General features: G+C 49.9%; 1 non-coding gene across 1 annotated transcript; it reads left to right on the top strand.

The window, feature by feature from the left end:
* The first annotated feature begins 62 nt into the window (after window positions 1-62).
* On the top strand, window positions 63-136 carry TRNAN-GUU. The gene has a single exon. It is a non-coding gene; the product is annotated as a tRNA-Asn (tRNA).
* Window positions 137-8103: the final 7967 nt, after the last annotated feature.

Raw genomic sequence — 8103 nt, forward strand, 5'->3', positions numbered from 1 at the left:
GGCGGCCGGAGAGGCGCGGCCGCGGGCATCTGTACGCGGCGCAGGGCCGCTTGCCCAGCCGCGTCTCTGTGGCGCAATCGGTTAGCGCGTTCGGCTGTTAACCGAAAGGTTGGTGGTTCGAGCCCACCCAGGGACGGGGGTGCTCGTTTTCCCGGGGCGACCTCCGCAGAGCTTCCTTTTAACGGCTCGCGGTTTCCCAAGGCTGGGCCCTCCGTGCACTGGGGGACAGGTGCGCACAGCCTGCGGGGGTGCTCACGCCGACCCCCGCCGCGGGCACGGGCTGCGGTGGAAACACAGGGTTGCCCACAGACAGGGGCGATCTCTGAAAACCCGACACCCCCAAAAGCAAACGCAGCGACCCGGCCCTGCCCGACGGACCAGGGGAGCCGCGCGGCGGGCGCCGCGAAGCCGGTGGAAGCGCAGGCGCCGGAGATGCGCTCTGCCCGCCTCGCCCCTGCGCGGCGGACGGCGCCAGGCGCGCAAAGGCCGCAGTTTCCAGGTGGCTCGCGGCCAGCCCTGGCCCACCGTCCACACCCCTGTTGTCCTAGCAGATGATCGCACGCGACTCTCCGTGCAGATGCAGAACCGCACGGCATGGTAACGTGGTGGTACAGTTCATTGCCGCCAAGGTCGCGGTCACATAGTAGGCGCTCGGCCTCTGGGAGAGACTTTATCGTGGGGAGAGGTTGAAGACCTAGGACGAAGAGCTAAGCGCCTGGCTAGGCTGGCTCTTAGGGACGCCCTGGCGATGCTGGCTGGTGCTCGGTCGTCAAATTACCGCTGCTAACATCCTCTACTGTCTAGTTAAGCGCCCTAAAGGAGACACACTTTCGGGGGGATTCCAGGCAGCGGGACAGGGAGCCCCGAAAATACTCTCCAGTAGGGGTCTTTCTGATGCCCCTCAAAATTCCAGACTTTGCACCACACTTAAGGATAGCTTACCGTGCAAACAAGAAAATGGGGGCGAATTGGGTTCTAAGATCATTTATAGTTTCCATCGAGCCTTTTCAAGATGAAGAAGGCGTAATATTAGCCATAACTGTCGCGGTGGGGACTTAGAAAGTCGTCCTGCCACTTTGCAGCTGCCTGTATTTACACTAGGTTCTAAGCTCCTTGAAGGAAGAGACCATTTTCTGTCAGTGATCATTTTAGGTCCCAAAGGAGACCCCTTCGAGATACAGTTCAAGTTTCTGAGTTTCACACATGCACAGGCTTTCCCAATCCTAAGGATAGTTAAGGGCGATTATATTTGAAAGGAGCAGCGAGACTCCTAGCCAAGGCGGGCATAGTAAACAAGACGCGGCCTGATTGAGGGAAGAGGGGACAGACCTCCCTTGGGACTGAAACAGGAAGCGCTTGTGAGGGAGGTGCCTACACTTAGAACCTTGGGGACCAGAAGTTGCTGATACTTTTGCTTGCTTGATACTGGGAATTTGGAGGGGTCTTTAAGAGATCTTAATGTTAGAAAAATGATCAATCGTCCGGACTCTTAGTTTATCTTATTTGTGGCTACTTCTGCACCATAGAGTTTATCTAGAACCCAGTCCCAGAAACAATCCTCACGTTTCAAACTTCATTTTAAGATAAACTTCCCAAGAGACAGCTTAGGGGAGCCCTGTGAAAATGTGAGTGGGAAGCTAAGGACCTCTTACCCAGAATGAATATATTCTCAGATAAAATTTTACTTGCAATGTCCGAGGGAGTCACAGGCCCTCTGGAGCAGGGTTGCTGGCCCCAGATTTTGAAGGCCTGGCTTTGTATTTTACTTATTCGATCTGTATTCTAATTATCGATAAAGGTCATGAAGTGTGTCAAAACAGTGTTTAGGTATGGAAAAATTACTGAACGGATTTTTAATGTAACACAAAGAACTAGAAACGTCTAATACTACTGACAAGGACAAAGAAACCAATTTTCTTTTTTCTTAATTTGCTGAGCGATTAAGTAGACATATAAAACTAATACAGAACTTGAGACCAATAAGGTTTCCTTGAGGTTTTAACGCTTCTGCCTCGTTGTCACAGTCTGGAAGGGCTTGAACACATCCATCCCTTAAGGGTCACTGTTGCAGGGGTACACACCAGTGGCCGGGACCAATTTGTATTTCCTTGCAAGTTACATTAAGGACACCCAGCAAACTGTCATATTTAGTTACATGCTCATAGAAATTAGGCCATGTTTCATTGCTTTTTTTAATATATATATAAAAACAAAAATTATTGTCTCTCCAAGGACTCGAATGAGTTTTTTCCAGACAAGTAAATCAAATACACACTTTAAATAAGGAGACGCTCAACTACCTCAGTAATAAACAGATTATCATAATTATCATTCGTATGTGCGAGCATAATGGTAGTTTAACTACATTTAATTGAACAATATATTCACTTATACTAGAGTACAGGCTGGCCTGATCATTGGAATACGCTATAATTACTACGTGGGCAAAACCTGCAATGGATGACTCAATACAGAACGGAAATTTTAAATAGAGAATTTCTCCATTAATGACTAAGCACGGGGATTCTCGGCAGTAACCGCGAGTCCCGTTGTCCGTGGGACGTCACGGCTGAAAAGGCCTGGTTTCGCCACCCTTGGCTGGGGCAGCATTAACCAGGGAGCTGCAGACACTTGCACCTCCCGGCACACTTAGGTGACCCTTGGGAGAAAGACTTTAGTAAAGAGGAAGCTGGCAAGTAGTGTGCACTTTACAGCTATTAGGTGCCTGTAGTACCAAAGCAGAAGATGCATTTTTCATTGTGAGATCTGAAGCTTTGCATAGTTCTTTCTCCTGATGAACTCGTCTTGAAGCATCTGATGTGCTGTCTGGCCCCCCTCGCCTCTTGAGGGAACACGGGGTGAGAAAAGGGGCGGGGGTGGGGCTCAGGGGGAAGGAGGCAGGGAGCGGGGTGCGGGGGGAGGAGCGGAAATGGGCCAGAAAGACAGTCGCAGAGAAGCTTACTGAGTGGCCCGTTTCAGAGCCAGCCGAGGGTGGGTGGCTCTGACCCGCGCGCGGCAGGGCACCCACAGGGGCTGCCTGAGGATGTCACCTTCAGTTTAATGTCGCTTCTTTGGGATGCTTTCTCTAATCCACCAGATGGATCCCACAATTTTTCTTTTGGCCCCCAGACTCCACATTTGGAGAAACCAGTCCATTCTGTGTTGTTTGCATTTGCGTTACTCAGCAAAACTCTGAGTTAACTAAAGTAATGCAGTAATCACTTCACAATATATGTAAGTCAAACCATTATTCTGTACACCTTAAACTTATACAGGATCTATGTCAATTACATCTCAATGAAACTGGAATAAAAACAAAACTAATCACATCTTCCACTTTTCATACACTCTGACTTGCAGTGTGCTTTATTGTGATAATGTGAAGTGCAAGAAAAATCAGCTAAAATTTAATACTTTCCTCCTACCATTTTTTTTTTTTCTGGGAAATTGGTATTTACATTCTAATTGGAATTCTGTAATTGGTCACTAAATTTTTTTCCATATAACCTCAACCTATAACAGGAATTGAATAATTGTTAATATGAAAGATGTATGAATGTGTATTCTGAATGCTTAATGCTCAGTGAGGTGATTCAACAAATGGTATTCAAACAAATTTACTAATGGGGAAAAAAGAAACCTCAATGCAACGTATCAAAATACATTCCAAAAGAATTAAAGATTCTACCCACACACGTGAGAGAAAGAGACAGAGAGAGAGAAACCTAGTTTCATTAGAGATACATGTAAATATATGTATTTTGGGGTAGGAATAACCTTGCTAAAACAATGCTAAAAAAGAAAGACTTATAATGTAAAACTTGTCAAACCAGTAAAAATGGTCAACTGGAAAGCAAAATTGCCACGTGACAAAGGAAAGTTTAGCACCTTTACGCTTAAAGAGTAGAAATTTGTGAGACTCCAATTCTGCCCCCGAAGAACCGAGGGGGCCACAGAGCCCCTCAGGCTCCCTGTTCACATGCCTCGTCGACACCCGCCCCAAGTGGGGGGCCGTGGGCACCCCTGAGACTCCCGTCTCTTCCCGAGCTCCCACGCGAACCTGCACTCATTTATCTGTCGCCCTGTGAACTCTAAGCCGCCTGGGACATTAACCTCTTGTGTCTCCCAGGCCTGTCCAACGCCTTCACCCTCCAGTGTCCTCCGGAATGCATGGCCTGTCGCTGACAGGACCTCCCATGTCCCCGACTTCTGCAAACAGTCTCTTCCCTGCCCTGTGAAACGTGATAGCGAACATCCCCTGAAGAAACAGCTTCCCATACAGCCCTGTCACGTGGTAGCTGTTTCATCCTCCTGGTCCTCCGCTGCTTTCAGCCACTGCTCCCCCATCCTCCTTATAACCCCACAGTGTCCCCGAAGCACAGATCGTTGGACGAACCTCCGAGGCTGCTCCTTAGCTGTCATCTGGCATTTTCACAGCGTCCGCTTTTCCTTGAGGACTTCAGCTCCTGGCTTACTGTGTCTTCCCTCCCATCGGGACCCCTTCTGCCATTTACGAGACGGCCTTCCGCAGACAGTCCCTGGCCTCCTGGTTCCCTCGCACCCTCGCTGTGCATGGACTTCTCCCCCAACCTTGGCCGTGCACTTCCGTGTCCTACTTCATACCTGTCACCGCCAGTCACTGCATTGCCTCCAAAAGCCCAGTTTCGAGCACGTGCCTTTCTACTCGGCTTGCCCCCACTGGCGTGGGAGCCCACCGCCAGTTCACTGAGATCCGCCGCCACTTTGCAAACGACTACCGCCTGCCCCGTGTCCCTGCTCACCTCCTCGTCCATCACTGTCATCGTTTTCTTTCCATGAAACCTCGATTCCTTTTCTCTTTCTGGCCCACGAGTCTGACGATACCTCCGACTTCTCTCCTACTTCCTGTCCTGCACTTGAGCAGCAAACACGATTAGAGGAAAATAAATGACCTCCTTGGCTGGTCTCAGTTCAGCTTGTGACCGTGAACCTCCACTGGGCTCTCAGCACTGCCCAGCGAGGCCACTGCATGTCACTATTCAGTCAGCTCTCCCGACTAGTAACCATCCCTGCTCTCTTGAACCCACTCCCTTGTTCTCACGGCTCCATCGAACTGTCCTTGCTCCGTCACCAAGGACCTGCCTGCTGCCGAAGCCGATGGTCAGTTCTCAGTCCTCGTACTATGCTGCTCTCGGTATCTGGCAGACGAGCATCAGTCCCTCAGGAAAACAGACTCTCCTCCCTTGACTCCCAGGACACCTCGCTCGCCTGGTCTCCCGCCTGCTGTAACCCAACCGGCCTCGTCCTGTAGCCCGGGTGACACAGGGTCCAGCGTGACACAGGGTCCGCATCGAGTGCCTCCAGCGCCCGCCTCCCTCCGGGCCCGGAACTGCAGACCCGCCTCCTGGGAAATCACCTCTGCTTGGAAGCCTGCCAGGAACTCCACAATTCACAGACCCGAAAGTGAATTATTAAATTCTTTCCATTTTTCCTTCCCAGGTCTGTCTCAGCTCAGTACATCGCACACCCCATTGGGTCAGGCACCAAAAGCTGAGATCTGTCTCTGACTCCTCTTTCCACCCCACGTCCAACCCATCCACACGTCCTGTCGTCTCTACGTGAGATGCCACCGTAACCCAACTGCTTCTCACACCTCCACGGCCGTCAGTCACTCTGGTCTAACTCCAAAGAGATCGTAGCAGACTGGGACTTGTATGTGACCGAGTCACTCCACAGTCGGTGACCCTTTTGGAACTCAGACGAGATCATGAACCTGCTAGTGGCTTCCCACTACTCTCAAGCGTGGACCAGGTCCTCACGGTGGCCCTCAGCCACCAGACGCGGCATCCCCAGCCCTGCAGCCTTGTGCTCTAAGCCCCCTGGCCTGCTCACTGTGCCCGCCCGCACTGGCCGGGGTCTACTTCGTCACGGCCCCGAAGCACAGGGGCGGTGATGCCGGCCATTGGGGTGTGCCACAGGGAAGCTGTGAACTTTATCACAGGTAGGTATGTGCAGGAAAAGAGACAGTACATACAGTGTTGGGTACCATCTGCGGCTTCAGGCACCCACTGGGGCTCTTGGCACTTACCACCCACAGAAAAGGAGGACCACTGTATGACATAAGTGTCTTTAAACAGAAACACGCAAATAGCAAGGTTATCTGTCGATCGGTTGACAAAATTGCTGTGACCAGAGGTGGGAACCTAACCTGCATTTCCCCAAGGAGCCGTGTGGCAGAGCCTGCTGACTCGGGTTCACAGCGCTTTGCACAACTTCTGCAAATGACAAGAGTCGCCTGTACGCCTCTCCTGTTACCACCTGACAGCATGAAGTACCTCCTTGTTCAGAGGGCATGAACTTCCTTTCCTAACCGCCCGTCTCTGGGTTTACAGCAGTGCATTGGCACTTAGAAATTAGATACGTGAATGAATAATAAATAACAAATAAAGGATGGATTAGAGCTTCCTCAGAGAAACTCGACTGACCAACAAAGTCATAGAAAATACTCGACCTCACTGGTAATCAAGGAAATTTAAACAGCCAAGGGCTTCCTGACCCGCGATGCCATGACCGAGTCCGGTGAGGGCTCGGTGAAGCCAAGCACAGCCGGCAAGGCTTTTTAACAGTGCGTGTCCTTGGACCCCGTTCCACTCCCAAAAAGACCTGAATCTGTGCACAAACTTATCAACAATCATAACAGCTGCAACGCAGTCAACGATCACAAAATACGACAAATCACCCCAACAACCAAAAGGACTGGAGAGACGACGGGTACCGTGTAATATTATGTGACTACCCAAAAGCTGTCAAAAACTGTAAGATGAAAAATGCTCATTAAACATTAGGTAAAAAGAGATCAAACAGGTACGATAGAATCCCACTTTTATTTCTTACGGTCCATGTGCATAAAGACATAAAAACGTTTTCAGGAATTATCACCAAGTATAAAGATGGATGATCCCAAACCTTCTCGGTGTTTCTGTCTTCCTCAGTCTTTCCTTATAAACATGCACTACTTCCGTAATCAGAAATAAAAAGGGAGCGGGAGGTTTAGGAGTGAATTTGACAAATCGATTATAAAGTACTTCGTCTCTGGCAAAGTCCTGCACCCAAGACTGCCACCCTTGAACCTTGGTGACGACGGCTGCCACTCGGCACTGAGCAGGGGTGCTGCGGGGCACCCAAACTTTAGAGAAAGCTTGAGAGGCGAACACATCTTGCCAAGTTCAGCTCTTGTAACTGCCGCGGGAACCACGCTTCTCCAGCGCAGCCCTACGCCTTGCCAGCTCTGCTGAACGTGGTAAAAGCACTTCGCTTACAGGAGTGTTGAGGTTTAACTGAGTTAACGTTTCGTTTATGACAGAATCTAACTCACGGCAAGCCTCATAAGCACCGGTTGTTATTTTCTTCCAAAACAGAGCTGTTCGATGGCGCCCCACTTCAGTTATAGAAATAAATGCCTCGGGGACACAGATATTTATGATAAACTCTCCGCACATCGACACAAAAATAGATGACTTTCTCCGGTTATAGTGAGTGTACTGATCATTTACCATCACTTATCAGTCCCGGTAACAAGGTTTCCTGCCACCGTTTGTCAGGAGAGAGGGCGGAGGAGGCTGTGTGGGGCAAGCTCCATCCCGCAGCACTTGGCCAGTGCAAGGGCCAGGTCTGGACTCTCAGAGGCCACAGGTCCTCAGGGGGACAGTCACAGTCATACACCATGCACTGTGTATAAATGAGTGTTTTTCCCCAAGCATGGAAACCATACAACGCAATGTACCCAAACTATACAAACTGCCAGAAACTAGACACTACTTTTCATTTTCTTCTGAGAATTTCTGAGTGTATGTGAGACAATCTGCTGACATGCTAGCAGGCAAGGTCTCAGACGCTCTTACTTTCCCCTTTTTAACATTCCGAAATCCTTCTTGTCCTACGAGTACAAAATGAAGACAGCAAGAACACATTCTTGTTTTAGATCACATGCTTTATGGGCGGAACCGAAGGTAAACCCTCGACCAGCTACGTGTCGCTCATGACAAGGCCAGGGAACACCCACCACCTAAACACATGGCACACCTGTCCGAGACAGAAATAAATACCAAACGAAGGCGTTAATGG

This window comes from Pteropus alecto, unplaced genomic scaffold (assembly GCF_000325575.1).
Source record: "Pteropus alecto unplaced genomic scaffold, ASM32557v1 scaffold80, whole genome shotgun sequence".
In the NCBI taxonomy this organism is placed as follows: Eukaryota; Metazoa; Chordata; class Mammalia; order Chiroptera; family Pteropodidae; genus Pteropus; species Pteropus alecto.